Raw genomic sequence first — 27,970 nt, 5'->3', positions numbered from 1 at the left:
ACCTCGTGCTGAAGCTGCTGCCACTAGTCATGGCCGAGACGATGAAATGCCAGCAACGTCGTCTGCCAAGGCCGATGCCCAATGTCATAGTACAGAGCATGTCAAATCCAAAACACCAAATATCAGTAAAAAAAGGACTCCAAAACCTAAAATAAAATTGTCGGAGGAGAAGCGTAAACTTGCCAATATGCCATTTACCACACGGAGTGGCAAGGAACGGCTGAGGCCCTGGCCTATGTTCATGGCTAGTGGTTCAGCTTCACATGAGGATGGAGGCACTCAGCCTCTCGCTAGAAAAATGAAAAGACTCAAGCTGGCAAAAGCAGTAGCACCGCAAAGAACTGTGCGTTCTTCGAAATCCCAAATCCACAAGGAGAGTCCAATTGTGTCGGTTGCGATGCCTGACCTTCCCAACACTGGACGTGAAGAGCATGCGCCTTCCACCATTTGCACGCCCCCTGCAAGTGCTGGAAGGAGCACCCGCAGTCCAGTTCCTGATAGTCAGATTGAAGATGTCAGTGTTGAAGTACACCAGGATGAGGAGGATATGGGTGTTGCTGGCGCTGGGGAGGAAATTGACCAGGAGGATTCTGATGGTGAGGTGGTTTGTTTAAGTCAGGCACCCGGGGAGACACCTGTTGTCCGTGGGAGGAATATGGCCGTTGACATGCCTGGTGAAAATACCAAAAAAATCAGCTCTTCGGTGTGGAGGTATTTCAACAGAAATGCGGACAACAGGTGTCAAGCCGTGTGTTCCCTTTGTCAAGCTGTAATAAGTAGGGGTAAGGACGTTAACCACCTCGGAACATCCTCCCTTATACGTCACCTGCAGCGCATTCATAATAAGTCAGTGACAAGTTCAAAAACTTTGGGTGACAGCGGAAGCAGTCCACTGACCAGTAAATCCCTTCCTCTTGTAACCAAGCTCACGCAAACCACCCCACCAACTCCCTCAGTGTCAATTTCCTCCTTCCCCAGGAATGCCAATAGTCCTGCAGGCCATGTCACTGGCAATTCTGACGATTCCTCTCCTGCCTGGGATTCCTCCGATGCATCCTTGTGTGTAACGCCTACTGCTGCTGGCGCTGCTGTTGTTGCTGCAGGGAGTCGATGGTCATCCCAGAGGGGAAGTCGTAAGACCACTTTTACTACTTCCACCAAGCAATTGACTGTCCAACAGTCCTTTGCGAGGAAGATGAAATATCACAGCAGTCATCCTACTGCAAAGCGGATAACTGAGGCCTTGGCATCCTGGGTGGTGAGAAACGTGGTTCCGGTATCCATCATTACTGCAGAGCCAACTAGAGACTTGTTGGAGGTACTGTGTCCCCGGTACCAAATACCATCTAGGTTCCATTTCTCTAGGCAGGCGATACCGAAAATGTACACAGACCTCAGAAAAAGAGTCACCAGTGTCCTAAAAAATGCAGCTGTACCCAATGTCCACTTAACCACGGACATGTGGACAAGTGGAGCAGGGCAGGGTCAGGACTATATGACTGTGACAGCCCACTGGGTAGATGTATGGACTCCCGCCGCAAGAACAGCAGCGGCGGCACCAGTAGCAGCATCTCGCAAACGCCAACTCTTTCCTAGGCAGGCTACGCTTTGTATCACCGCTTTCCAGAATACGCACACAGCTGAAAACCTCTTACGGCAACTGAGGAAGATCATCGTGGAATGGCTTACCCCAATTGGACTCTCCTGTGGATTTGTGGCATCGGACAACGCCAGCAATATTGTGTGTGCATTAAATATGGGCAAATTCCAGCACGTCCCATGTTTTGCACATACCTTGAATTTGGTGGTGCAGAATTATTTAAAAAACGACAGGGGCGTGCAAGAGATGCTGTCGGTGGCCAGAAGAATTGCGGGACACTTTCGGCGTACAGGCACCACGTACAGAAGACTGGAGCACCACCAAAAACTACTGAACCTGCCCTGCCATCATCTGAAGCAAGAAGTGGTAACGAGGTGGAATTCAACCCTCTATATGCTTCAGAGGTTGGAGGAGCAGCAAAAGGCCATTCAAGCCTATACAATTGAGCACGATATAGGAGGTGGAATGCACCTGTCTCAAGCGCAGTGGAGAATGATTTCAACGTTGTGCAAGGTTCTGCTGCCCTTTGAACTTGCCACACGTGAAGTCAGTTCAGACACTGCCAGCCTGAGTCAGGTCATTCCCCTCATCAGGCTTTTGCAGAAGAAGCTGGAGACATTGAAGGAGGAGCTAACACGGAGCGATTCCGCTAGGCATGTGGGACTTGTGGATGGAGCCCTTAATTCGCTTAACAAGGATTCACGGGTGGTCAATCTGTTGAAATCAGAGCACTACATTTTGGCCACCATGCTCGATCCTAGATTTAAAGCCTACCTTGGATCTCTCTTTCCGGCAGACACAAGTCTGCTGGGGTTGAAAGACCTGCTGGTGAGAAAATTGTCAAGTCAAGCGGAACGCGACCTGTCAACATCTCCTCCTTCACATTCTCCCGCAACTGGGGGTGCGAGGAAAAGGCTCAGAATTCCGAGCCCACCCGCTGGCGGTGATGCAGGGCAGTCTGGAGCGACTGCTGATGCTGACATCTGGTCCGGACTGAAGGACCTGACAACGATTACGGACATGTCGTCTACTGTCACTGCATATGATTCTCTCACCATTGAAAGAATGGTGGAGGATTATATGAGTGACCGCATCCAAGTAGGCACGTCACACAGTCCATACTTATACTGGCAGGAAAAAGAGGCAATTTGGAGGCCCTTGCACAAACTGGCTTTATTCTACCTAAGTTGCCCTCCCACAAGTGTGTACTCCGAAAGAGTGTTTAGTGCCGCCGCTCACCTTGTCAGCAATCGGCGTACGAGGTTACATCCAGAAAATGTGGAGAAGATGATGTTCATTAAAATGAATTATAATCAATTCCTCCGCGGAGACATTGACCAGCAGCAATTGCCTCCACAAAGTACACAGGGAGCTGAGATGGTGGATTCCAGTGGGGACGAATTGATAATCTGTGAGGAGGGGGATGTACACGGTGATATATCGGAGGATGATGATGAGGTGGACATCTTGCCTCTGTAGAGCCAGTTTGTGCAAGGAGAGATTAATTGCTTCTTTTTTGGGGGGGGTCCAAACCAACCCGTCATATCAGTCACAGTCGTGTGGCAGACCCTGTCACTGAAATGATGGGTTGGTTAAAGTGTGCATGTCCTGTTTTGTTTATACAACATAAGGGTGGGTGGGAGGGCCCAAGGACAATTCCATCTTGCACCTCTTTTTTCTTTTATTTTTCTTTGCGTCATGTGCTGTTTGGGGAGGGTTTTTTGGAAGGGACATCCTGCGTGACACTGCAGTGCCACTCCTAAATGGGCCCGGTGTTTGTGTCGGCCACTAGGGTCGCTTATCTTACTCACACAGTCAGCTACCTCATTGCGCCTCTTTTTTTCTTTGCGTCATGTGCTGTTTGGGGAGGGTTTTTTGGAAGGGCCATCCTGCGTGACACTGCAGTGCCACTCCTAGATGGGCCCGGTGTTTGTGTCGGCCACTAGGGTCGCTAATCTTACTCACACAGCTACCTCATTGCGCCTCTTTTTTTCTTTGCGTCATGTGCTGTTTGGGGAGGGTTTTTTGGAAGGGACATCCTGCGTGACACTGCAGTGCCACTCCTAAATGGGCCCGGTGTTTGTGTCGGCCACTACGGTCGCTAATCTTACTCACACAGCTACCTCATTGCGCCTCTTTTTTTCTTTGCGTCATGTGCTGTTTGGGGAGGGTTTTTTGGAAGGGACATCCTGCGTGACACTGCAGTGCCACTCCTAAATGGGCCCGGTGTTTGTGTCGGCCACTAGGGTCGCTTATCTTACTCACACAGTCAGCTACCTCATTGCGCCTCTTTTTTTCTTTGCGTCATGTGCTGTTTGGGGAGGGTTTTTTGGAAGGGCCATCCTGCGTGACACTGCAGTGCCACTCCTAGATGGGCCCGGTGTTTGTGTCGGCCACTAGGGTCGCTAATCTTACTCACACAGCTACCTCATTGCGCCTCTTTTTTTCTTTGCGTCATGTGCTGTTTGGGGAGGGTTTTTTGGAAGGGACATCCTGCGTGACACTGCAGTGCCACTCCTAAATGGGCCCGGTGTTTGTGTCGGCCACTAGGGTCGCTTATCTTACTCACACAGTCAGCTACCTCATTGCGCCTCTTTTTTTCTTTGCGTCATGTGCTGTTTGGGGAGTGTTTTTTGGAAGGGCCATCCTGCGTGACACTGCAGTGCCACTCCTAGATGGGCCCGGTGTTTGTGTCGGCCACTAGGGTCGCTAATCTTACTCACACAGCTACCTCATTGCGCCTCTTTTTTTCTTTGCGTCATGTGCTGTTTGGGGAGGGTTTTTTGGAAGGGACATCCTACGTGACACTGCAGTGCCACTCCTAGATGGGCCCGGTGTTTGTGTCGGCCACTAGGGTCGCTAATCTTACTCACACAGCTACCTCATTGCGCCTCTTTTTTTCTTTGCGTCATGTGCTGTTTGGGGAGGGTTTTTTGGAAGGGCCATCCTGCGTGACACTGCAGTGCCACTCCTAGATGGGCCCGGTGTTTGTGTCGGCCACTAGGGTCGCTAATCTTACTCACACAGCTACCTCATTGCGCCTCTTTTTTTCTTTGCGTCATGTGCTGTTTGGGGAGGGTTTTTTGGAAGGGACATCCTGCGTGACACTGCAGTGCCACTCCTAAATGGGCCCGGTGTTTGTGTCGGCCACTAGGGTCGCTAATCTTACTCACACAGCTACCTCATTGCGCCTCTTTTTTTCTTTGCGTCATGTGCTGTTTGGGGAGGGTTTTTTGGAAGGGACATCCTGCGTGACACTGCAGTGCCACTCCTAGATGGGCCAGGTGTTTGTGTCGGCCACTAGGGTCGCTTAGCTTAGTCATCCAGCGACCTCGGTGCAAATTTTAGGACTAAAAATAATATTGTGAGGTGTGAGGTATTCAGAATAGACTGAAAATGAGTGGAAATTATGGTTTTTGAGGTTAATAATAATATGGGATCAAAATGACCCCCAAATTCTATGATTTAAGCTGTTTTTTAGGGTTTTTTGAAAAAAACACCCGAATCCAAAACATACCCGAATCCGACAAAAAAAATTCGGTGAGGTTTTGCCAAAACGCGGTCGAACCCAAAACACGGCCGCGGAACCGAACCCAAAACCAAAACACAAAACCCGAAAAATTTCAGGCGCTCATCACTAATTAAAACCCGCCGTTATGGGAGCAATATTTTGGGATACATAATCTACCGCCCGTGGTGTAATCCAGACATCTAGGTATTTAAAACGCGTTGTCCACTGCAAAGGGCAATCTATACAATCACCTGCAGGAATATGTTCCGATATAGGGAATATATTGGATTTCTCACAATTGACAAGTAGACCTGGAAAAACACCAAATTTCTTAACTATTTGTAACACGGCCTGCATGGAATACTCCGGGTCTTGTAAAAACAACAGCATGTCATCTGCGTACAGAGCAACTACAGCTATACCCTCTCCAACTTTAATACTGCAGACATCCGGCGCCGCACGCAGAAGACAGGTAAGTGGCTATTGCAAAAATGGCCGGAGATAGGGGACACCCTAGTCGAGTCCCCCTTGCCAGTGGGAAAGAAGATGAAGTAAAACCGTTAACAGACACTCTGGCCGTCGGGGGAAAAATACAGCAGTTGGATTAATTTAATAAATCGTGGCCCAAAAACGAATTTCCGAAGCACACCCCAAAGATAGCCCCATTCCACCGTGTCAAAGGCCTTGGCTGCGTCTAGTGACACTACTACCTCGGAACCAACCACATCAGTTCTCTGTAAGTGATAAAATAATCTACGCAGGTTTTGAGACGTAGACTTCCGTGGCATGAATCCCGTCTGATCGGGGTGAATAATTAAATTAATAACCAAATTCAATCTAAGCGCTATAATTTTAGCCAATACTTTAATATCTGTGGTCAAAAGCAAAATGGGCCGATATGACTCTGGCAGAGTAGGGTCTTTCCCGGGCTTAGCTAACACAAATAATAATTGCTTCACACATAGGAGAAATGGATCTCTGCTCATATAAGGAATTAAACATATCTAACAAATAAGGGACAAAAAAATCATCAAGGAGCTTTAGAGTCTGGAAACGAGGAAATTGCCACCTCAACCTCCTCCAATGTAAATAGAGCATTGAAGACATCAATAGCGTCTTGAGACAAACGTGGCAACGCAACTTGGTCCAAATAAGTCTGCAGTTGTTTGTTGGTATATGCAACCTTGGAAGTGTACAGACAAGAGTAGTAACTACGAAACACCTCTGCAATCTCCTCCCCAAAATAACATAACTGTCCGTGGGAATTTTGTATACTCTGGACTATATTAGCAGTAGACTCTTCCCTTGCGAGATATGCTAAATAACTGCCTCCTATTTCAGCCTGGAAATAGTGCTCATGTTTAGAAAATATCAACCTACGCCTGGATTTTTCAAAAAGATATCCGCCCACTCCCTCTGCGCATCCAGCCATAGCCCTCTATCAATACACGAATATGAGAGGATAAACTGAGCCTCCAACTGCTGACATAACCGTTCAAGGCGAGATTCCTCTTGTCTTTTAAACAATTTAATCTCAGAGATACGTTTAATGAAGGAACCTCTAATATAGGCCTTAAAAGCGTCATGCCGAATTTAAATGTCTGGATGCAAAGAGTTATCGGACTGAAACCTCTGCCAATCAACAATTAGGTCCAAGCCTGCAGGCATTAAGGTCAGCCAGAAAGGATTAAGTTTCCAAAATCTGTTCCCCTTGGCCTGGAGCGTATTTAATGTAAGAAGCACAGGAAAGTGATCTGAAATTCCTCTAGACAAATAGGCTACATCTGCTATATCCGAAGACAAATCTGGGGAAATTAAAACCAAATCTATTCGTGACATAGTATGAAAAGAAGTGGAATAACATGAATATTGAGCAACAGAGGGATTGCGATATCTCCATATATCGACCCACCCCAACTCTGTAACAAAATGAGCAAATGGAGTTGGAGAGGGAAGATGAGAAGCAGGCACAACAGAACCCTTCCAACGATCTACGTAGCGGTCCATGACATTACTAAAATCCCCCATACAAATTACTGGTCTAGCCGGAGACCGAGCAATAAATTTAGCTGCCTGGCGGAGCACATCATTATTTTTAGGAGGCGGGACATAAAAGGAGATTTATGGTAAGAACTTACCGTTGTTAAATCTCTTTCTGCGAGGTACACTGGATTCCACAGGGAATAACATTGGGGTGAAGAGTAGCATCTTGATCCGAGGCACCAACAGGCTAAAAGCTTTGACTGTTCCCAAGATGCTCAGCGCCGCCTCCTCTATAACCCCGCCTCCGTGCACAGGAGCTCAATTTTGTTAACCAGTCCAATGCAGTAGCAGGTAAAAGACGACAACAGTTAGTAGCCGCAGACACCACATTCTCACGACAGGAGAAGGTATCAGCGGCTAATGCCATACCAACCCAAAGAAGCTAAGTGCGTCAGGGTGGGCACCCTGTGGAATCCAGTGTACCTCGCAGAAAGAGATTTAACAACAGTAAGTTTTTACCATAAATCTCCTTTTCTGCAGCGGGGTACACTGGTATTCCACAGGGAAAAACATCTAGGATGTCCTAAAGCAGTTCCTTATATGTGGGGACGCGCTGTAGCAGGCACAAGAACCCGGTGTCCAAAGGAAGCATCCTGGGAGGTGGAAGTATCAAAGGCATAGAACCTTATGAACGTGTTCACTGAGGACCACGTAGCCGCCTTGCACAATTGTTCTAGGGTTGCACCACGGCCAGCCACGTTTGTGAAAACCACATAGTACAAAGAGAGAATCAGACTTCCTAACGGAGGCTGTCCTCTTCACATATATACGGAGAGCCCGTACCACATCCAAAGACTGCTCTTTGGAGGATAAATCCAGAGTGACAAAGGCCGTAACCACAATCTCTTGGTTAAGGTGGATAACCAGGGCGTGTTCGAAGAACCGCCCGGTGTCGGTGAAAAATCAGATAGGGGGACTTACAAGACAAGGCACCCAAATCTGATGCCCATCTAGCAGAGGCACTAGCCAGCAGAAACAAGACCTTGAGGGAAAGCCACTTAAGGTCCACGGATTCAAGAGGTTCAAACGGAGACTCTTGCAAAGCCTCCAGAACCACCGACAAATCCCAAGGAGCCACAGGTGGGACATAGGGAGGTTGAATCCGTAAAACACCCTGAGTGAATGTATGAACATCAGGCAGAGTCGCAATTTTCCTCTGAAACCATACCAACAAGGCAGAAATATGAACCTTGAGGGAGGCCAGCCGAAGGCCCAAGTCCAGGCCCTGTTTTCGGAAGGCCAAATTTTTGGCTGTACTAAACTTGTAAACGTCATGATTGTTAGATGCGCACCAAGTAAAGTAAGCATTCCAGACCCTATGGTAAATCCGAGCAGAAGCCGGCTTACGGGCCTTCAACATAGTTTGAATGACTGCCTCAGAAAATCCTTTGGCCCTCAGTATGGAAGCTTCAAGAGCCTTGCCATCAAAGCCAGTTGGGCCAAATCCTGGTAAACACAAGGGCTCTGAACGAGGAGGTCTGGTCGTTGCAGAAGTAGAAGAGGACGCTCTTGCGAGAGACCCTGTAGGTCTGAGGACCAATGCCATCTGGGCCACGCTGGAGCTATTAGAAGAAGGATTTCTCCTTCTTGCTTGAACTTCCTCACTACTCTGGGCAAGAGTGACACTGGAGGGAACACGTACGGCAGCCGAAAGTTCCATGGAATTGCCAGTGCGTCCACGAATGCTGCTTGAGGATCCCTTGTTCTTGCTCCGAAGACCGGAACCTTGTGATTGTGTCAAGACGCCATCAGGTCTACATCTGGTAGGCCCCATTTGTCCACTAGGAGTTGAAATACTTCTGGATGAAGGCTCCGCTCTCCGGCGTGTACGTCCTGATGACTGAGGAAGTCCACTTCCCAGTTGAGGACCCCCGGAATGAACACTGGCGATATGGCTGGCAGATGGCGTTCTGGCCATTGAAGAATCTTTGACACTTCCATCATTGCCATGCGGCTTTGAGTACCGCATTGATGTTTTATGTACGCCACCGTGGTGGCGTTGTCTGACTGTAGTTGAACAGGCCTGTTCAGTACCAGATGCCGGGCCAGTTTCAGAGCATTGAACACTGCCCACAATTCCAGAATGTTTATCGGGAGGAGAGACTCCTCCCTGGTCCACCGACCCTGAAGAGAGTGTTGCTCCAACACCGCGCCCCAACCCCTCAGACTGGCATCTGTCGTCAGATGGACCCAGTTGGAGATCTAGAAGGGACGACCCCTGCTCAGTCATTGGCCTTGCAGCAACCAGGTCAGTGACAGATGGACCTCCGGAGACAAGGAGATCATTTGAGACCTGATCCGGTGAGGCAGGCCGTCCCACTTGGCAAGAATCAGTTTCTGCAGAGGGCGGGAATGAAATTGAGCATACTCCACCATGTCGAAAGCCGACACCATGAGGCCTAGTACTTGCATCGCTGAGTGTATCAACTAGTGATGAGCGGGTTCGGTTCCTCGAAATCCGAACCCCCCCGAACTTCACCCATTTTACACGGGTCCGAGGCAGACTCGGATCTTCCCGCCTTGCTCGGTTAACCCGAACGCGCCCGAACGTCATCATCCCGCTGTCGGATTCTCGCGAGATTCGTATTCGTTCGGGGGGGGTTTGGATTTCGAGGAACCGAACCCGCTCATCATTACTCCATATAGAGTGCAGAATTTTGCTGACCATCAGTATATATATAGCAGTACGGTACAGTAGTCCATTGCTCTACCTCTGTGTCATCAAGTATACTACAAAAGTTCAGTAAAATGACCCAAAAATCAAAATTAAAAGCATCTGTTGAGAAGCGTAAACTTACCAATATGCCATTTACAACACGGAGAGTGGCAAGGAACGGCTGAGGCCCTGGCCTATGTTCAGATTCACATGAGGATGGAAGCACTCATCCTCTCGCTAGAAAACTGCAGTGCCACTCCTAGGTGGGCCAGGTGTTTGTGTCGGCCACTTGGGTCGCTTAGCTTAGCCATCCAGCGACCTTGGTGCACCTCTTTTTTTCTTTGCATCATGTGCTGTTTGGGGACTATTTTTTAAATCGGCCATCCTGTCTGACACTGCAGTGCCACTCCTGGATGGGACAGGTGTTTGTGTCGGCTACTTGGGTCGCTTAGCTTAGTCATCCAGCGACCTCGGTGCAAATTTTAGGACTAAAAATAATATTGTGAGGTGTTCAGAATAGACTGGAAATGAGTGTAAATTATGGTTATTGAGGTTAATAATACTATGGGATCAAAATGACCCCCAAATTCTATGATTTAAGCTGTTTTTGAGGGTTTTTTGTAAAAAAAAAAACCGAATCCAAAACACACCCGAATCCGACCAAAAAATTTCAGGGAGGTTTTGACAAAACGCGTCCGAATCCAAAACACGGCCGCGGAACCGAATCCAAAACCAAAACACAAAGCCCGAAAAATTTCCTGTGCACATCACTAGTATCAACACACGCATACGCGAGAGGAAGCAACCTATCTTGTCCTGAAGCTTCAGGACTTTCTCCTGTGACAAAAACAACCTCTGGTTGTGTGTGTCCAACAACGCTCCCAGATGCACCATGCTCTGGGCAGGGACCAGGGATGATTTCTTTCAGTTGATGAGCCACCCATGGGCTTGCAGAAACTGGACCGTCAGATCCAAATGACGGAGGAGAACTTCTGGGGAATTGTCCAGGATCAGCAAGTCGTCCAGATACGGCAGGATCCTGATGTCCCGATGGCGGAATAAAGCCGTCATAACTGCCATGACCTTGGTGAAAAATTGCGGAGCCGTGGTCAGACCAAACGGTAAGGCCCGGAATTGGTCATGGAGATTGCAAATAGCAAACCGCAGGTGTTGCTGATGTGACATGGCAATAGGGATATGCAGGTAAGCATCCTGTATATCCAGGGATACCATATAGTCCCCTGGTTCAAAATCCAGGACAGTAAAGCGAAGGGTCTCCATACAAAACTTGGAGACCCTCACAAACTTTGAGAAAAATTTGAGGTTGAGAATGGGCCGGGAGGAACCATTCGGTTTGGGTACTAGGAACAGCGTTGAATAGTACCCCCAACCCCTCTGAGCCAGAGGCACCAGCACTACCACTCCGGTGTCCAGGAGGGATTGTACCACTAAACGGAGAGTTGTTGCCTTCACCTGATCTGAAGGGATGTCCGTCAGGCAACAGCGAGGAGGAGGACGTGTCTTGAAGGATATAGCGTATCCGTGAGTGCCAACTTCCCGTACCCAAGCATCTGAAGTGGTCTTCAACCATACCTGGGTGAACTGTAGAAGTCGGCCTCCCACCCTAGGATCCCCCAGGGGGAGGACCGCCCCATCTTGCTGCAGGCTTGTCAGATTTGGAAACCGGCTGATGGGCAGCCCAGGCACGTTTAGGCTTGGGCTTGGTGGTTTTGGAAGTTCGAGACTGTTTCGGGTACACCTGACCCTTTGCTTTACCCGGAGGGTGAAAGGAACGAAAGGAAGTACTCAGCCTTCAGGGCCGAAGGAGTAATACTAGGTAGACATGCAGTCTTAGCAGATGCCAAATCAGCGACAATCTTGTTGAGATCCTCACCAAAGAGGATGTTTCCTTTACACGGGAGCACCTCCAGGGTTTTCTTAGAGTCCAAGTCCACCGACCAGGACCGCAACCAGAGAATACGGCGAGCCAAAATGGATGTCGTAGCAGCCTTGGCCGCCAGAACACCTGCATCTGAAGCTGCTTCTTTAATGTAATGAGATGCCGTGACAATATAAGACAGACATTGTCTGGCATGTTCAGAAAAATTGGACGGAAACTCAGCCTCTGTTTCCTGAGCCCACGCCTCAATAGTTTCTGCGGCCCAAGTAGCCGCAATGGTGGGCCTATGCGCAGCCCCTGAAAGGGTGTAGATAGCTTTTAAGCAGCCCTCCACACGCTTATCCGTCAGCTCCTTGAGGGAAGTGACGGTAGTGACAGGCAGAGCAGATGACACCACCAGCAGAGCGATTTGCGAATCCACCGGCGGTGGCGTTTCCCAATTTTTACTCAATTCTGCCGCAAGGGGATAGCGGGCTAGCTACTTCTTGTGCGCGGTGAATTTATTTCCTGGGTTCTCCCAGGATTCCTGACATATGTCAACCAAGTGGTCAGAATGAGGTAACACCAATTTAGTAACCTTCTGACGTTTGAACCTGCCCGGTTTCTTAGATGTAGTAGCAGGCTCAAGATCATTATCAATCTGAAGAATGAGCCTGATTGCCTCTAACAGATCAGGAACATCCACCTGTGAAACAGATTCCCCATCAGAAACGTCATGATCAGAGTCTGTGGGGTCAGTATACACGCCATCTTCATCGGAAGAGGTATCCGGAACATGAGTGGATTGAGAGGAAGTAACAGCCTGCTTAGAGGACTTCTTATGTTTAGTCTTAGGCGGGCGAGGGTCAGGAATACGTTTATCCAAAGAGTTATTCACGTGCTGTAACGGAGTGGACAGAGCATCGGTCCATGGCGGATTAACCGCAAGGACCATATAAGGCTGATAAGGCACAGTAGGTCCCATAGGGGGCACGAGTCTAGTGTCAAACTGATTAGCGGAGGACCGGGACTGGGAAGCACACGCGATTATTCACACGTATGTACATTGGCTGTAGCCATTATTCTGTTGTAGATTTATCTTGTTAGCCTGTAGTGTATAATTTGTACTGTTACCCCCTTTTATGAATAATCCACTGTGGCCTAGAACCCAGCGGTAACTACATATCGGTGTTGTGTCCTCATTTCCCTGCTAGGGTTAAAAGCGTATTTAACTGCTTAAGGTTTAAGAGTGTATTGATAAGGTGTACGCACTGCGGTTACTTTATACCGTCAGCGCTGCTTAAGGTTTAAGGTATAACATCACTGCAGTGCTTGGCTGCATAAAGGTTTAAAGTGTAATCATATCATCGCATTGTATTACTGATAAGGTTTAAAGTTTATCAATTGAGTGTGCGCGCGCTGTGTGTACTTTGTACCCCCAGCGCGTCGTGTGTACGTTAAGTCCGTACACCTCACGGGACTCTGTACGCAAATAGCGTACATGGGAGGTCATTCCGAGTTGTTCGCACGCAAGCTGCTTTTAGCAGCTTTACACACGCTAAGCCGCCGCCTACTGGGAGTGAATCTTAGCTTCTTAAAATTGCGAACGAAAGATTCTCTAAATTTCGACCACACACCTCTTAGCAGTTTCTGAGTAGCTCCAGACTTACTCGGCATCTGCGATCAGTTCAGTGCTTGTCGTTCCTGGTTTGACGTCACAAACACACCCAGCGTTCGCCCAGACACTCCTCCGTTTCTCCAGCCACTCCCGCGTTTTTCCCAGAAACTGTAGCGTTTTTTCGCACACACCCATAAAACGGCCAGTTTCCGCCCAGAAACACCCACTTCCTGTCAATCACACTCCGATCACCAGAACGAAGAAAAAACCTCGTAATGCCGTGAGTAAAATTCCTAATAGATTAGCAGTTATATGCACACACACACACAGTCACATGTACAATGCAGGAATTATGACAAACAATAAAACTGCACTGGACTAGCAATACTATTATACCCCTTTCACTCCGCACAAATAACCCAGTACCAACCCGGCAAATTGCCGGGTCGACACGGGTCGGCGTGCGGTGAGAAAGGGGCATAGCCGAAATCGTGGGTCGCCTGACCCGGCAATTCAACCCGGGAATAAAGCAGTGTTATACCGGGTCAGTGGCTGCGCAAATGGGCTCCCGGGTCGATGTGTCCCAGGACCCGTTTACTACAGCAGGGAGAGGCGGCGCGGAGATAATCTCATCTCCCAATGCTGCCTCCGCCCCTGCTGCCGGCTTGCCCCCCGCTGCTATGTCAACCCGCATATTGCCGGGTCGGGGAAGCCTGCAGCAGCTGCCAATGCCGGATCCCACCGGGAAGGACCCGTTTCCAATTCTCGGGTGGGATCCGGCATTGGCAGTGTGAAAGGGGCATTATTGAGTAAAGCTATGTTTATAAACAGATATATCAATGCACAGTAAAAACTGGATGAATATCACAGGGTAGTTTTACTAAATAACTCTGAAATATGCACTTGTTCTTAACTAACACTGTCTAAATGACATGTAGAATACTAAAGTGTCCTGTAAATGCACAGCGCTGATGATGCAGGCGGCTTTACAGAGGAGGCATCACCCAGCAGTCCCAGAATCAGTGCAGCTGTGTGTAATGGCGCCCAAACGCTGACAGGGAGTGAGGGAGACAGAGAGATGCAGCTCCAGGGCGGGAACATTTACTCTAAATTGCACCCAGGGGCTGGGGAGGGTCTACAGGTCAGAGCCTTATCCCCTTGCTGGACTTCACCACCGGGTGCTGCGGGCCTTAATAAAATGGATTATAGCCTAATCCGACCTGTGCACTTGCCCTCGTGGTCTAGTGGGGTCCCTGCATGACCACAGTGTCCACGCCAGCGCATGCGGCCTGCCTCCTAATGGCCGCGGCGGATCGCGATTTCCAGCGGGTCCCGCCTGGGGAACCCTCTTACCTCCTCCCTTAGTGCAGCCACGCGATCTCGGAGAACTTCGGTTAGTGTGTGTGCCTTGGGTGAAGAACCGGAGCCTCCGCTGTAAGTACCCGGCGACCAGGGACGCGGGAGTATACAGCGCCGCTGGGGGAGGTGATGGAGCTGCAGCAGGAGATATCAGAATGATATCTAGCACTAGAGTGCCTCTGCTGCAGCCCTTGAAGTCTTCTATCTTCTTTAAAATAGTTCTTCTTAGGGCTGCTGGAGCAGCCCTGCCTGTTAGCTGCCTGCACTGCAGGCACCAACTTACAAACTGTGCTGCTGTGCACGCAGGCTGGGTTATAGAGGAGGCGGCGCTGAGCATCTTGGGAACAGTCAAAGCTTTTAGCCTGTTGGTGCCTCGGATCAAGATCCTAATCTACACCCAGATGTTATTCCCTGTGGAATGCCAGTGTACCCCACTGCAGAAATAGCAAGTATATGAAGTGTGATTCGATTAACAACTGCACGAAGAAAGATATATCTGCCGTGGCTTTCAATTTGACTGGACTCTTATTGAAACTGTATAGACTTTTTAATAAGGATTGAGACACCCCTAGAATTATGTAAAAACGGGGAATTATATATGTGCCCTACCCAAGGCCTTTTAAGAGCCAAGACCCTACTGCCTGTTAAATGGGTCTCCGAGAGAAGCACTATATCTGCCCGATATTTTTTGATCTGCGATAAAACAAATGACTTCTTAACCTTGTCATTTATACAACGAACATTCCAGGCAATCAGGTGAAGCCCCCCCATCAACAGCGGCCATAGAGATTCAAGAGAAAGAGATAGCTAACAGGATGAAAAAAAAGAAAAAGAGGAGGAATGCTGCCACCAACTGGCACAAATCACTTTGGCCCGTTTGCCCACACACATAGGACACGTTGCAAAACACCTTTAGCATTGTAGCGCAAAATAGTACTATACCATTCACAGTACTAGCTCTCACCAACATATAGGTGGGCATACATAAACAGAGATCAGTAATGGCGATGACATAAAGAAAAAGACAAACTAACCCACCCCGTATAACCTACAAAACCCGAGGCATACCTAAGACCCAGAGCCAGCCATAGTCATATGCAAACTAGGCAATTGCCTAGGGCATTTCATATGCCTAGGGGCATCAGCAGCTTCTGCTGATTAAAATGATATGCGGCATGCCTATACCTATACCATTAGGCACATTACAGATATTACAGAAGAAATGCAGTCAAAAGACATATTAAACCATGCCAAACAGTTAAGTCATATTAGCCATTTTTGCAACAAGTAACCCTCAGGATGCCTCTCAAGCCAGTCTTTCCGCGTCACGTGGATTGGTAAAGAAATGGGTGGTGTTGTCGTTAACTACCCGCAATCTGGCCGGAAACAGCATGGAATACTGAACATTGCAGTCCCACAATTTACGCTTGACTTGTACAAATTGAGCACAGGATTTTTATACATCCAGAGCGAAATCCGGAAAGGCAGATAGAATGATTTTCGCTCTGGAGAGGGCTGTCTGTATGTGTCAAATGCAAAACAGTGTCTTTGTCCTTAAAATGAAGGAAGCCAGCAATGAAGGTCCGAGCAGGGGCTCCAGGCGTAGGAGGCCGTGGAGGAAGCCTATGAGCCCGTTCCACCGCAAATTGAGGACTAAAAGCATCTCTAGCAAAGAGACTGCACAGCCAATCCTCCAAAAACTTTTCAGGAGTAGTGCCCTCAGCCCTCTCAGGAAGCCCCACAAATCATTGTTGCGCCTCAGTCGCCCCTCTACATCCGACAATTTAGCTTGGATGGTGGCCATCTGAGACTAGAGATCATCCACTTTACACTTTAAAGGGTTAGTAACGTCCTCCAGGTCGGAGATACGGTGCTCAGTCTCACCAACCCGCTCCCTGATTTTTTGTAAATATTGATGAAGCAGGGAGACCTCAGTCTGAACCTGACCAATCTTGTCAGTTACTCTCTGCTCTGATGCAGATATAGCTTGCAAGATTTGTTGAGTAGAGTGCTGTGGGTCACTGCCGCCATCAGCATCATCAATCTGAGGAAGAGAGGGAAGCGAGGGAACACTGTGACTGTCAGAAGCGGGTGACTGTGGGGGTCTGGCATACCTCTCAAGTTTTTTTTGCGGCACTGGATGCATGCCCGTGCTTCCCCATATTTGCATATACAGAACAGCTACTCCAAAAGGAAACTGCACTAACAGAATATATCAGGAAAGGGTCTAGAATATCCCAAATACAGCAGCACTGATATAATATAACAGGAGAGCGTCTGTAGTTTGTAAAGTGTAGCCGCACTAATATAACAGGAGACCGTCTGTAGTATAGTTTTGGAAATTCAGCAGTACTGATATAACAGGAGAGCGTCCATAACATCCAGAAGAAAGCAGCACAGATATAATATAACAGGAGAGCGTCTGTAACAACCAGAATACGGCAACAATGATAAAGTATAACAGAGGAGCACCTGTAACTGGGGTCTACAGCCGTGTCCTCAGGCTGTGACACTGGAGTAATGCAGTATCCAGGCTGTAGAATGTAGGTGGTGTGCAAGCCCCATACAAAATAGCCACCACAGGCTGACACCATTAGGCCACCAGGATGGCAACTGAGCTCCACAGGGATGCAGAAAGCCACACCCGGCTCAGCAATTGGTCCACAGCGGAGGACAGTCACCCTCCTGTGACCACCTAGGCTGATTAGCGCCACTACAGTAGCCACAGGCTCCCGCCAGGTCCAGCAGGTGTCTACAGCAGAGAGTAGTGGAATATGGCTGCCGCTCGTTCAACGGGACTCCGCGGCTCCCTGATTTCCAGCCCCAGGCAGGCAGCAGCCCCGACCCCACTCACGGCGCCGCAGACACAGATACCGCCGCCAGAGTGCAGCGAGAGCAGCCGCAACTGGAAGTGAAGGGGCGCATGGAGTCTCAGCAGCACGAATGTCCCAGCCGGAGGTCTCAGAGCTCGTCACTCACCAGCGGCACAGCAGCGATATATCTGCCTCCATACTCCTTCCACAGGCACCGGGGGCACAGTGAGTATTTCCACAGCAGTATACTGGACACAGAGTAATATCCACCAGGGAACAGGATATTAAACAGGATATATTGAGGGAGCTATAGCAATGAGCTGCTACTCCATGCTGTACCAAGCCACGCCCCAGACTATACTATTTAGGATAAAGATGTTTAACTGTATTTTTATACATATTAGGAGGGGGGGAGTGCTGAGACCCCTGCAAAACCGCCTGACCAAACTGAAGGTCATCACTGGCCAAGTATCGAACCTGTAGAACTTTACGTATGTGTTCGAACCAGACCAAGTAGCTACTCGGCACAACTGTAAAGCCGAGCCGCCCAGGAAGAACCCATCAACCTAGTGGAGTGGGTCTGTATAGAACTCAGCAGTAGCAGGGTTGCCTAAGTATAGGCTTGTTGAAAGGACAACCTGGCCAATGAGCAATGGACTGCTTGGAAGCAGGACGATCAATTTTGGTAGCACCATAAAGGACAAAAAGCGAGTCAGACTTCCTGCGACGAGCAGACCCCTTGACGTAAGTTTAGCAAAGCCTTCACCACATCCAAGGACTTAGGGGTCTATTTACTAAGCCTTGGATGGAGATAAAGTGCACAGAGATAAAGTACCAGCCAACCAGCTCCTAACTGTCATTTTTCAAACCCAGCCTGTGACAAGGTAGTTAGGAGCTGATTGGCTGGTACTTTATCTCCATCCACTTTATCTCCGTTCAAGGCTTAGTAAATACACCCCTGAGAAGCAACCGAAGTGTTGAACAACATAGAAACCACAATAGGTTGAATTACATGAAAAGCCGACACTACCTTCAGCAAAACCGTGGGTGCGTCATGAGCTCCGCCCTATCCTTGTGAAATATCAAATATGGGTTCTCATAGGATAAGACCCCCAAACCTTATACACGTCTTGCAATGGCTAATGCCAGCAACATGAGAGTCTTCCAGGTAGATATTTCAAGTCCACCCTGTGCAAGGGTTCACACCAGTCATACTTGAGAAAAGTCAAGATCACATTGAGATCCCACTGAACCGTGGGAGGTACAAAAGGTGGTTGAATTCGAAGAACACCCTGCCAGAATGTCCGCACTTCCAGCAATACTGCCAGTTGTTTCTGGAAGAAGAATGAGAGAGATAAACTCTGGACCTTGATGGAGCCTAAGCTTAGGCCCATATCCACGCCCGCTTGCATGAAAGTAGAAAACAACCAAGTCGAAAACTCCACAGGAGAATATTTTCTACCCTCACAGCAAGAACATACACTGCTCAAAAAAAATAAAGGGAACACTTAAACAACACAATGTAACTCCAAGTCAATCACACTTCTGTGAAATCAAACTGTCCACTTAGGAAGCAACACTGATTGACAATCAATTTCACATGCTGTTGTGCAATTGGAATAGACAACAGGTGGAAATTATAGGCAATTAGCAAGACACCCCCAATAAAGGAGTTGTTCTGCAGGTGGTGACCACAGACCACTTCTCAGCTATTATGCTTTCTGGCTGATGTTTTGGTCACTTTTGAAAGGTGGCGGTGCTATCACTCTAGTGGTAGCATGAGACGGAGTCTACAACCCACACAAGTGGCTCAGGTAGTGCAGCTCATCCAGGATGGCACATCAATGGGAGCTGTGGCAAGAAGGTTTGCTGTGTCTGTCAGCGTAGTGTCCAGAGCATGGAGGCGCTACCAGGAGACAGGCCAGTACATCAGGAGACGTGGAGGAGGCCGTAGGAGGGCAACAACCCAGCAGCAGGACCGCTACCTCCGCCTTTGTGCAAGGAGGAACAGGAGGAGCACTGCCAGAGCCCTGCAAAATGACCTTCAGCAAGCCACAAATGTGCATGTGTCTACTCAAACGATCAGAAACAGACTCCATGAGGGTGGTATGAGGGCCCGACATCCACAGGTGGGGGTTGTGCTTACAGTCCAACACTGTGCAGGACGTTTGGCATTTGCCAGAGAACACCAAGTTTGGCAAATTCGCCACTGGCGCCCTGTGCTCTTCACAGATAAAAGCAGGTTCTCACTGAGCACATGTGACAGACGTGACAGAGTCTGGAGACGCCAAGGAGAACATTCTGCTGCCTGCAATATCCTCCAGCATGACCGGTTTGGCAGTGGGTCAGTAATGGTGTGGGGTGGCAATTCTTTGGGGGGCCGCACAGCCCTCCATGTGCTCGCCAGAGGTACCGAGATGAGATCCTCAGACCCGTTGTGAGACCATATGCTGGTGCGGTTGGCCCTGGGTTCCTCCTAATGCAAGACAATGCTAGACCTCATGTGGCTGGAGTGTGTCAGCAGTTCCTGCAAGACGAAGGCATTGATGCTATGGACTGGCCCGCCCGTTCCCCAGACCTGAATCCAATTGAGCACTTCTGGGACATCATGTCTCACTCCATCCACCAACGCCACGTTGCACCACAGACTGCCCAGGAGTTGGCGGATGCTTTAGTCCAGGTCTGGGAGGAGATCCCTCAGGAGACCATCTGCCACCTCATCAGGAGCATGCCCAGGCATTGTAGGGAGGTCATACAGCCACGTGGAGGCCACACACACTGCTGAGCCTCATTTTGACTTGTTTTAAGGACATTACATCAAAGTTGGATCAGCCTGTAGTGTGTTTTTCCACTTTAATTTTGAGTGTGACACCAAATCCAGACCTCCATGGGTTAATAAATTTGATTTCCATTGATAATTTTTGTGTGATTTTGTTGTCAGCACATTCAACTATGTAAAGAACAAAGTATTTAATAAGAATATTTCATTGAATCAGATCTAGGATGTGTTATTTTAGTGTTCCCTTTATTTTTTTGAGCAGTGTAATTCTTCCAAATACGGTGGTAATGCCTTGACGTGACCGCCCTCTGGGCCTGGACCACAACGAAATCAACCTTGGAGGGGAGACCTTTTTGGCTAGAATCTCCCTATCAACATCCAAACCATTAAACGAAACCGCTTTAAGTCTGGATAGATGAAAGTTCCTTGTTGAAGAAGGTCCTTGAGAAATGGCAGAGACCAGGGTTCCTCCAGAGACATGTCAGGAGGTCTGCATACCGGGCCCGCTGAGGCCAATCCCGGGCAATCAGAATTGCCTGAACGCTTTACCTTCGTAGACGTCTTAGATCTGGAAATTAAAGGGATTGGAGGGAACAGGTATACAAACTGGTCAGGCCTTGGCGCCGCCAGAGCATTCACTGCTGCAGTCTGCGGATCCCCCATTCTGAAACAGTAATGACGTAGCTTCTTGTTGAGATAAGAAGTCATCAGGTCTATCAGCGGAGAGCCCACCTGCGAACTAGCAGCTGAAACACCCGAGGGTGAAGGCCTAATCTCCTGTAAGGAGGTCGAGCCTGCTGAGGAAGTCCGCTTCCCAATTTTCCACTCCTGGAATGAATATGGCTGAGATGGCCTTTGCGTTGGCCTCCGAAGAGAATCTTTGACACATCCCTCATTGCAGCTCTGCTTCTTGTTCCTCCCTGTCGGTCCATGTATACCACCGTCGTGGCGTTGTCCGACTGCATCAGGAAGGTTTGATTTCGGAGAAGAAAGGAGGCATGCAGAATAGTATAGTAATTTGCCCTGAGTTCCAGTATATTTATAGGGAGTGCAGATTCTTGACTCGACCATATCCCCCCGGAACTGGGCCCCCTGGTCACAGCCTCCCAACCTCAGAGGCTGGCAGCCGTTGTCAGTAGCATCCATGTCTGGGTACTGAAAATGTGACCCTCCAACAAGGTGAGGGACTTGTAGGCACCATAACAGTGAAATCCCTGCTTTTGGCGAAAGAGGTACACTCTGATGCACGTGCAGAAGAAAACCCCAGCCATTTGTCTAGCCGATCCAGCTGAAACGGACGGGCATAAGGCCACCATCTTGCCCAGTAAGCGAATGGAAAGATGAATAGAGATCTTTCGGGGTCAGAGCACAGAGCGGACCATAGCCTGGACAGTCAAGGCCTCGTCCATCAGAAAGAACACCTTCTGAGACACTGTGTCCAGTATCATTCCCAGGGACTAAATTCGTTGTGACGGTTTCAGTTGAGACTTCCGGAAATTCAGGATCCACCCCTGGTCCGTAAGCAGGCAAGTCATCAGGTCGAAGCTGTGTAGGATACTGTCCCTGGACATAGCCTTTACCAGGAGATCGTACAAGTAGGGAACAAAGGCGACTCCCAGTCTGCCATGACTTTAGTGAATCCCCTTGGAGCTGTGGAGAGACCCAAGGGTAAGCTTGAAACTGGAAGTGGTAGTCCCGTAGAGGGAACCGGAGGTAAGTCTAATGAGGATGCCAAATGGGAATGTAGGTAAGCATCATTGGCATCCTTGGCATACAGAGATACTAGCAATCCTACCTCCTGCAGACCGGAGACACCGTCCGTAGGGATTCCTTCTTGAATTTGAACACCCGCAGATAAGGGTTCAGATTTTTTTTTATATATGTTTCTGTATCTAATATATATATATATATATATATATCGCCCATAACCCTCTGGTTTCATGCAACAAATAGACTGGAGTAAAGCCCTGTTGTGCCACGGAGGATGGGACTACAACCCCGTTAGTAGTAGTTTTTGAATGGCGTCTTGCAAAGTAACTCTTGCTATGGGTGAAGCTGGTAAGCCTGACTTGAAGAACTGAGAGGAGGCAGTTTTTGAAACTCCAAGCGGTATCCTTGGGATATGAGGTCCCTCACCCAAGGATCCAGGCAGGACAATGCCCATACCTGGGCGAAGTACTGAAGTCGAGCACCTACCTGGAAGTCTCCTTGCTGCTGGGGCCAATCATCTCATGGAGTACTTTGTGGATAAGGAAATGGGGTCTGGTCCAGAGATCCAGCAGCAGCTGGTGTACGGGACTCACCTCGATTTCCTCTGGCAGCATCTGAGGCTCCTCTGATTCTGCCTCTAAACCTGGTTACGCGAAAACTGCCTAGAGGGCCCATGGTAGGGACATCTAGTAGGAGGTGCAGAAGACAGCAGCTATGTTCATTTACCAGCAGTCGCCTGAGATATCCACTTGTTCATTTTTTTCCCCCAAACAAGGCATCACCGGTAAAAGGAAGATTCTCAACCCATCTATTAGAATCAGCCTCTGCTAACCATTGTTGCAGCCACAGAACTCTATGAGCCGATACTGCCATAGCAGTGGTACGGCCATTAATGATACTCAGATCCTTAACAGCCTCACTCATAAAGTCTGCAGCATCTTGGAGATGTTGTAGTAAAGTAACTATCCCAACCTGAGGAAGTGTAAGCAACCCTTCCAAAATATCATCAGACCATTTCACCAGTGCTCTAGAAATCCGGCCGCATACTATGGTAGAGCGTTGGGCTACACCCGCTGCAGTATAAAATGATTTAAGAGTGGTTTCAATTTTGCTACCAGCTGGTCTTTGAGAGAAATAACCTGAGGTACAGGTAGTACAATTTTACTTGACAGCCTGAACAATGAGGTATCCACCCACTGGGGTTCTCCCAACCATCTCATCCTCAGGTGGGAAAGAGAAGAATGTATCCACCGGTTAGGGATTTTTATATATTTTTTTCTACACACGCTCTTACAAGAGATAAACGTCCAGACCGTGACTTGACCTCAAGTCCCCATGGTTAGTGAGACCTATCATCAGGCCACTAGGCTAGAATAGTCATCTTGAGGAGCCTGCTTGCAGTCAGTATCTCTGACTGAAAACAGCATACACAGAATTTGTAAGAGTCTGCTTACTTACACCCCTTTTCCACTTGCTAGCACGGGTCGCAGCCGGGAGCCTGACACGGCTGCGACCCGTGCTAGAGCCCCCTTCTACACTGAGCTCACCAACCCGGCATATTGCCGGGTTGGTGACGCTGCTGCTGATGCGGCAGAGGCTGATCACATGATCTCCCAGCGCCACCATTCCATACACTGTGAACAGGAGCCGTGTCGCATCAACGCGGCTTCTGTTTACACTACACAGCTTACCGGGTTGAACATGTGTTCAACCCGGCAAGCTACCCGGGTAGGATTCCCGGATCATTTGATCCGGGAATTTGCAGGGGGTGCCGTTCCCACTAGAAAAAAACACGGGTGGGGGCGTGGCCTGGACTCAGATTGAGGTGGACGTGTGGTCCGCGAGCTCCCGGCCTGGCCCGCTTCATTTACTCCTGCCTTGCTCAATCTCATGCTCCCAGGGGCTCCTACGCCCGTACTGTGCCTCCCTGCACCCGGGATCCCACCGCGAGCCGCAGTTTCTGAGATGCGGTACGACCCGTACGCTCCCGCGGCCTTGTCTCCCCTCCAGAGCCGGGGACTTAATTTACACGGCATCCGGCACACCCCTCCTGCGGCTCCGTGCACGGACGCGGCGCGGCCTGTTGAGCTTCCTGAAACCCTGTTACCCACCTTTGGCTGCCTCATTCAGAAGAGGGGAGTCCTCTACACCCGGAGACTCGTGCTGCGGCGGCTCGGAGCTGGCTGTGAGGTGAGCTGCACTGACTTCTCTGCATGCGGTGGCCATCTTGAATGCCCATATATGGGAAGGCAACCTGTCCCTGCATACAGAAGCCTGTAGTGGGGATTCTGAACACGCTGCATGGCCCCTCATGAACATATACCTCCCTGCACATTTACAGGATTGCTGGCTTTGTGCTTTGCCTCAAACCCTCTGCTCCTGTGGACACAGTGGACTGTCATATTTCAATACCTCCATTCATTGTGGGATTACTGGGCTCTGCTCAGCCCTGTGCTCTCGGGGAATAGGAGTCACTGCTGGCCGGGTCTCTAGTTTTTCCTGTGTAGCTCCTCTGTGATGTCCATGTGAACCACCTTTATTTCTCTGCAAGGCACTGGGCTCTACCCCATCTTCTTCACAGTTTTTTCTATATATCTATACATTGTCACTCTGAATTATTGCGGTCATGTCTAACAGAAACCGTAAAGCTCCCGCTGGAGACTCCTCATCTTTTTTCGGCCCTAAACGGGGCAAAAATGTGAATCAGCACCCAGTTTCGCCAGGGACTCTGCAGGATGCGGGGTCCTCCCCGTCCAGATCCGATTCTGCTCTCACTGTTGATGCTGATCCCTATGATTCTCTAGTACAAAGGATTGCGACCACATTCAGAGTTGAACTACGTGCGGCCATCCAGGAACTTAAAACGGAGATATCCTCTCTGGGCTCTCGTACTGACGCTTTAGAACGTAAGACTGATGATATCTGCAATTATCAAAAGGTTGTCACGCAGGAAGTCTCGGAATTGCGGTCGGAGGTCGACCTCATACGCGAACAAGTCGAGGACCTTGAGAATCGTTCGCGCAGAAACAATTTGTGAATACGCGATGTACCAGAGTCGATAGATGCAGCTGCGCTGTCTGAGTATCTCCTGGGCCTGTTCCGTCAACTGCTCCCGGACCTCTCTGAAGACCAATTCCTGTTGGACAGAGCACATAGGGCTCTCCGTGCAAAGCCATCGTCGGATCAACCCCCGAGAGACATTGGCCCTCATTCCGAGTTGTTCGCTCGTTCTTTTTCATTGCATCGCAGCGATTTTCCGCAAACTGCGCATGCGCAATGTTTGCACTGCGACTGCGCCAAGTAAATTTGCTAAGAAGTTTGGTATTTTACTCACGGCATTACAAGGTTTTTTCTTCGTTCTGGTGATCGTTGTGTGATTGACAGGAAGTGGGTGTTTCTGGCCGGAAACTGGCCGTTTTATGGGAGTGTGTGAAAAAACGCTGCCGTTTCTGGGAAAAACGCGGGAGTGTCTGTAGAAACGGGGGAGTGTCTGGGCGAACGCTGGGTGTGTTTGTGACGTCAAACCAGGAACGAAACTGACTGAACTGATCGCAGTGGCAGAGTAAGTGTCGAGCTACTCAGAAACTGCTTAGAAATTTCTATTCGCAATTTTGAGAATCTTTCGTTCGCAATTTTGCTAAGCTAAGATTCACTCCCAGTAGGCGGCGGCTTAGCGTGTGCAATGCTGCTAAAAGCAGCTTGCGAGCGAACAACTCGGAATGAGGGCCATTGTCCTACGCATGCACTTCTTCCACATTAAAACAAAAGTGCTCAGTGCTTGCCGTGGCGCCCCTGCTATCCCATATAAAGGATCACACCTCCTCATCTTTCAGGATCTGGCCCCCTCCACTCTCAAAAAACGGAGGGAGATGTTACCCGTCACCAAAGCCTTACGCAACCGCCAAATTCTATATAGATGGGGGTTTCCGTTTGCCCTACATTTTTCCTTCAATGGTCGGAATCATTCTGTGAAGAATCCTGACGATGGCTTGTCGGCTCTCAGGCGACTGGGGCTCTTCTCGACTTCTCCTCCTGCATCTTCTCCAGACTCTCCTGAAGGCCCCAAGTCGAGATCGCCCCCACGTGCTCGATGGTCGACCGCCTGATGACTGCACTACTTATTCTCAAGACTTTCAGGTTTTATTGCAAGGACTTGTAGAATTTCTTTCTACGGCTTAATGTTATAGAGATGGTGTTTGTTTTCTTGTCTATATTGTATTTGTGCCTTTTGCCCCTTCTCTCTGCGCAGCGGCATGGGGTTCTCCTTTTACAACTTCACAGCCTGCTTGCCCGGCTCATTATTTCACTGGCCTTGTGACACTATCATGCTGGTGTTACGGAGTCGCCTCATGCCGCTGTTCAGCGATACTACGATTGTTTTTGTTAATATTATTTGCCTATCTCTATTACTTGCTACATGTCTTTGTCCTTATATGTTCGTTTATTATACTGTGATAGTTTATCCTGACATACTAGGGTACAGTTCGTCCCTCTGCTAGGGTTTTTCCGATACTGGAATGGACCCTCTCTAGTTTGAGTTCTTTCATGCCCTATCTTCATGTACTTGGGGTTTCCCCCTTTGCCTTGCAGGCCTTCCCCCTCCCGGCCCATGTTAGTGACCCACGTTCTATTGTTGTTTTGGTTTACTGACGATTGGCATACCTCTGTTCTCCTTTCGGCCTCACCCACACAACATCTGGACCCCCCCCCCCCCCCCCTAGGCGGATGTGGTCCTATGACGGTGTTGTATGTCTTGTCCTTAGGACTGCGACCTTTTCTAGTTACTCGGTTGGCCACTCGGCCTCTGTTCCCCTTGTTTTTTACCCCTAACTTCCCCTGTCCTACTCATATCCCCCCTACTCAGCTTTGCACTGCACTCTGGATAGTCAGATCTCCCTTGAGCCGGGTCCTCTACTGGAACCCTCCATGACTCTTTTTTTTTTTGTATAATCTGTTTTTATTGAAAGGAATACAGACATGTACCAGCATGTTAAACACATATAAACATCAATTAACGGCATAATACAGTGTTGTACAAAAACATAAACCAGTTAACAGCCGTGTTTCCAGTATATCCAAAGTCTGCATTAACATTTTTTAGAATAAGAAACCTTAAAGAACATAGATACAGAACGAGAAAAAGAGAATAATAAGGAGGAAAGGTGACCTAGTCGAGAATGCTGAGCACAGAAAAATATGCGAAATGAACCGAAAGGTTCAAACCGGTTGGTCCGGGGTAGGTGTCCATTAATATACCGCAACTAGGCTCCCCTCTCTCGTCTTATCTTATAGAAGAAATATAAGTCTTGTACGACTCAGAGGCCTTGTATTCTATCCAGGGCAACCACGTGGCAATAAACTCAGACCGTCTATCCCCAGCACTCAGTAATATATCTTCCATATTCATGTAGTAGTCTAATCTAGTAAACCAGGTGTACCGTGTAGGAGGACTAGAGGATCTCCACATAGTGGGGATTACTGCCCGTGCAGCGTTGCCTAGGTGCCGTAGTAGTGAGGACTTATAGGTAGCGAGTGGGGTCATGGAATGATTCAATAACCAATAGGCCGGGTCAGATAAAACAGGGACATTTAGGATCTCGCCGGAAATAGATATTACATCTTCCCAGAAAGTTTTAATCGGGGGACAGGTCCACCAGATATGTAACAGAGAGCCCAGGTCTCCACGACATCTCCAGCAGGCGGGAGAGATGGACGGGGAAATGGCGTGGAGGAGGGTATATACCATCTCATCAGCCTATACCATCTCATTAGAATCTTATATTGTGTTTCTCTGACCTGTATGCACATGGAACTTTTGTGGGTTTTAAGAAAAATAGCATCCCAATCCCTGTCCGAGAGCGAGATGTTCAAATCTCTCTCCCATTTCTGAGTAAAAAGAGGAGGGGGCAAGGAGTCAGACGCACATAGGAGTCTATACAGGGTGGACACAGTATGTAAGGGATTTAGGGGCGCAACACACATTTTTTCAAATGCCGTCAGCT

This window comes from Pseudophryne corroboree, chromosome 6, assembly GCF_028390025.1.
Source record: "Pseudophryne corroboree isolate aPseCor3 chromosome 6, aPseCor3.hap2, whole genome shotgun sequence".
Taxonomy (NCBI): domain Eukaryota; kingdom Metazoa; phylum Chordata; class Amphibia; order Anura; family Myobatrachidae; genus Pseudophryne; species Pseudophryne corroboree.
This window is presented reverse-complemented; position numbering follows the sequence as displayed.